Source organism: Bison bison, unplaced genomic scaffold (assembly GCF_000754665.1).
Source record: "Bison bison bison isolate TAMUID 2011002044 unplaced genomic scaffold, Bison_UMD1.0 scf7180017864291, whole genome shotgun sequence".
In the NCBI taxonomy this organism is placed as follows: domain Eukaryota; kingdom Metazoa; phylum Chordata; class Mammalia; order Artiodactyla; family Bovidae; genus Bison; species Bison bison.
Window position 1 is genome coordinate 2,084,835 of NW_011494863.1, and position 5,192 is coordinate 2,090,026.

Consider the following 5,192-nt stretch of genomic DNA (forward strand, 5'->3'; position numbering starts at 1 on the left):
TCCCAAAAAAAAAAAAAAAAAAAAAAACTGTTAGAACAAGTGAAATCAGTAAAGTTGCAGGATACAAAATCAGTGTACAAAAATCAGTTGCATTTCTATGCACTAACAACAAAGTATCCAAACAGGAAATGAAGACAACAATACATTAGTAGAAAAAATAATAAAATACTTAGAAGTAAACTAACAAGGAGGTGAAAGACTTGACACTGGTTAACTATAAAGCATAACTGGAAAAAAAAATGCAAATGGAAAAGATCTTGTGCTTACGTATAGGAACATTAACATTGTTAAAATGTCTGTTCTACCTAGAGCAATCTACAGATTTAGTATAGATCTATCAAAATCCTAATGGCATTTTTTTTCAAAAATAAATGCTAAAATTAACAGAACCACAAAAGACCCCAGATAGCCAAAGCAATTTTAAGCAAGAAAAATAAAGCTGGAGGCATCACATTTCCTTATTTCAAAATACAGTTCAAAGTCACAGTAATAGAAACAATATGGCACTGGTATAAAAACAGATGAATTAACCAACCAAACAAAATAGAGAGCCCAGAAATAGAACTACTCATATATGGTCAGTTGATCTTTGACAAGTGTGCCAAGAATACTCAGTGGGGAAAGGACAGTGTCTTCAATAAATGGTGTTAGGAAAACTGGATATCCACATGCAAAACAATGATATTGGGACCTTTTACCATTAAAAAAAATTACCTCAAAATGGGTAAAGATGTAAATGTAAGAACTGAACAAGAACTCCTAGAAGAAAACCTAGAGAAAAGCTTCGACAATTTCTTGGATATAATACCAAAAGCAGAGGCGGTTTGGGGACTTGAATCATAAACAGTTCACTACATCGATAAAACTTTCCCTAAATGACAGGAGTGGCTCACTGTGATTTATGCTGAAAACCTTTCGTTTTTAGAGTCAGGTAGTGGGCTCTACCAGGGCCCAGTAAAACACCCTAGTCTCTGAGTTTCTAATGAGCTTCTCTAGCAGAGAGCATTTCCCACTTGTTGTCATAGTTCATCACTTGGAGGAATCAAATGTGACCTGTGTAACTCCACAGGGAGAGAATTTTTAGATGCTTGTGCCTGCTTTCCTCCAGACTTCGCCCATGCCCCTTTACCCTTTGATTTAGCTTTGTACTTTTTTGTTCTAATATCTCTTGTTATTGTTTAGTCACTAAGTCATGTCCAACTTTTTTGTGACCCCATGGACTGTAGCCCACTAGGCTCCTCTGTCCACGGGATTTCCCAGGCAAGAATATTGGAGTGGGTTGCCATTTCCTTCTCCAAGGGATCTTCCCCAGGAATCGAACCCTTGTCTCCAGCATTGGCAGGCAAATTCTTTACTGCTGAGCCACCAGCGAAGGTCCTGTGAGATTCCTCCTAGCAAATCAAAGCTGGGGGTGATCTTGTGGATGTCTGATATACCCCTCAACTCATTTTATGATACTAAAACTTGTCTAGAAAAAAAGAAAAGCTATTTCCCAATATCATCATAAACAGATACAAAAATTCTAAATAAAATATTGGCAAAACCAATCCCAATTTCTTGGTCACTCTACCCCCTCCTACTGACTCTCTCCCTCCACCATTCCCAACCACCCTTTTTTAAAACTGATTGATGGAATGACTGAACTGAGAAAATAGCAATGATTAAACATTAGACACCAGGTTTCTCTGATGGTTCAGTGATAAGGAGTTCGCCTACTAATGTGGGAGATATGGGTTTGATCCCTGGTCCAGGAGGATTCCACATGCCCCAGAGCAGCTGATCCCGTGTGCCACAACTATTGAGCCTGTGCTCTAGAGCCCAGGAGTCATAACTACTGAGCCTATGTGTCACAATTTCTGTGGCCTCCATGCCCTAGAGCCCATGCTCTGCAACAAGACATCACAATGAGAAGCCCACGCAACACAACTAGAGATCAGCCCTTGCTTGAAGCAACTAGAGAAAAGCCCATGCAGCAGCAAAGACCCAGTGTAGCCAAAAATAAAATATAATGTAAAAAATTAGACTATAAGATTTCAACTTATAGTCAAAGATGGAATAAACATACTTTCCCCTATATTTCTTGATGAGTACAACTAAAAACCTTTCAAACTCTATATCAAACAAACATAAGGAAAATCCAAAAGAGAAGAGAGAAGAAGGCAGATAGCTATGAACTGGAACAACAACACAGACATGAGTTTCTTACTTTCTCCCCACCATGTATCTCACACTTGGAGTTTAAGATGCTGCTGCTGCTGCTAAGTCACTTCAGTCGTGTCCAACTCTGTGTGACTCCATAGATGGCAGCCCACCAGGTTTCCCCGTCCCTGGGATTATCCAGGCAAGAACACTGGAGTAGGTTGCCATTTCCTTCTCCAATGCATGAAAGTGAAAAGTGAAAGTGAAGTCGCTCAGTCGTGTCCGACTCTAGTGACCCCATGGACTGCTAGCAATCCAGAAATGTCAATCAGTTCAGTTCAGTCGCTCAGTCGTGTCCGACTCTTTGCGACCCCATGAACCACAGCATGCCAGGCCTCCATGTCTATCACCAACTCCCGGCGTCCACCCAAACCCATGTCCATTGAGTTGGTGATGCCATCCAACCATCTTATCCTCTGTCATCCCCTTCTCTTCTGCCCTCAGTCTTTCCAAGCATCAGGGTCTTTTCAAATGAGTCAGCTCTTTGCATCAGGTGGCCAAAGTATTGGAGTTTCCACCTCAGCATCAGTCCTTCCAATGAACACTCAGGACTGATCTCCTTTAGGATGGACTGGTTGGATCTCCTTGCAGTCCAAGGGACTCTCAAGAGTCTTCTCCACCACCACAGTTCAAAAGCATCAATTCTTCGGCGCTCAGCTTTCTTCACAGTCCAACTCTCACATCCATACATGACCATTGGAAAAACTATAGCCTTGACTAGATGGACCTTTGTTGACAAAGTAATGTCTCTGCTTTTTAGTATGCTGTCTGGATTGGATATAACTTTCCTTCCAAGGAGTAAGCATCTTTTAATTTCATGGCTGCAATCACCATCTGCAGTGATTTTGGAGCCCAGAAAAATAAAAGTCAGCCACAGACGAAAAAAAAAAAAAAACCCTCAAAAAATGAACAAACACACACTACTCCCTGTCTAAAGAATCAGCAAAAGGGAGGCCTAGCAAAACAAAACTTATGCACTGAACTGAATGAAAATAAAAGCATATCAAAACTGTGGAAAACAGCTAGAACTGTGCTAAGAAGGAAATTTATAATACTAAATTCATATATCTGGATAGAGGAAAAGTCTCAAATGAAAAAACCAAGGAAGACTGGCCAAGATGGAAGGGCAGAAAGACCATGAGCTCACCTCCTCTCACAGGCACACCCAAATCACAACTATCTCCAGAACAACCAATTGATGAAAAAGACTGGAATCTATCAAAAAGATTTTCTACAACCAAAGACAAAGAAGGAACCACAACAAGATGAGTAAGAGGGGTAGAGTTGCGACATAGTCAAGGCCATACTCCTGGGTGGGTGGCCCACAAACTGAAGAACAGTTACATTGCAGAGGTTCTCTCAAAGGAGTGAGAGATCTCAGCCCCATGTCTTGGCTCCCCAGCTTATGGGGCCTGTAGCAGGAAGATAAGCATTTGGCTTTGAAGGCCAGGAGTCCTTACATTTAAGGAGTCCCAGAGAGATGGGGAAATAGAGATTCCCCTCTTCAAGTGTTAATCACTCAGTCATGTCCAACTGTTTGTGACCCCATGGGCTGTATAGCCCACCACACTCCTCTGTCCATGGGATTTCCCAGGCAAGAATACTGGAGTGGGTTGCCATTTCCTTCTCCAGGGGATCTCCCTGGCCCAGGGATCAAACCTGAGTCTCCTGCATTGCTGGAAGATTTTTTACTGTCTGAGCTACCAGAGATGAAGCCTCTTCCCTCTTAAAGGGTACACTCAAAATCTCATATGCTCTATCTAGTACCCAGGGCAGAAGTGGTAATTTGAGAGGAGCCTGGGTTAGACCCACCTGCTGATCGTGGAGAGTCTCTTGGAGAGACCAGAGGCAACTACAGTTCACCCTGGGGACACAGACACTGGCGGAAGCCATTCAGGGGAGCTCCTTCTACCACGAGGACACTGGTGCTGGCAAGCATCATCGTGGAATTCTCCCTTTAGCTCTTGCACTTGCACCAAGACCTGCTCCCCTTCTCCAACAGCAGATAATGCCAGTGTTGGGATGACTCAGGCCAAGAAACCACCTGGGTGGACACACAGCCACACCCATCAGCAGACAGGCTGCCTTAAGACCCCCTGCACCACGGTCACCTCTGCACATGGCCCTGTCCACCGAGGGCCCAGCACTCAGTTCTAACCACCAGCCAGCATGCAACAGTCCCAGAATCCCCTGCTCCCTGGTCCTGCCCTCCAGGGAGCTGGCTCTAGCCTCTAGATCCGTCTCACCGACCAGGGAACAGATAGCAGACTCAAGAAACCACAGTCCCCCAGCCTGAGAACCTAGCCTACCTATTAGCATGCCAGATCCTGCCCTGAGACCAGCTGGGTCACAGTTTTTTCCACTAGCAGGCCAATACGAACTTCAGGATACCCAGGATTTTGTATCCAACTGTGTCAGGAAACTACCCCCATCCCCAGCAGCAATCAAACACCAGCTCTGGCCCCCGGGTCCTACAGCCAGACTCCAGGACCTGCCTCTGCCCACCAGTAGGCCAGCACTAACCCCAGGATCTGGCTTCACCCACCAATTTGCAGTCAGCAGCAAATCCAGTCTTCTAAAACCTGAGTCTGCCTACCAGTGAGCCATCGTAAGCCCTAGGACTCCCCGGGGCTCTGCAGTCAGCCTTGTGACCCAGTCCTACCAATCAGTAGCCAGCAGCCTCTGCATAAGGCAGGGTCTGGCAACCAGTTGGACTGGAGACCAATCAAACTTACCATACTACCCCCACAGACTGCCACAACTGAAAGATTCACATAGCCATCACAGGAAAACCCCTAGAGCATACAGCTTGGGTGGCAAGAGGGGTGTGTGCTCCTGGGACACACAGGACATCTCCTATATAAGGTCACTTCACCAAGGTTGAGAAATATAACCTACCAAATACATAAGAAAATAAAAATATCAATTTAGGCAAAATGCAGTGACAGAGAAACATGTTACAGAGAAAGGAATAAGATTAAAAACCCAGGAGA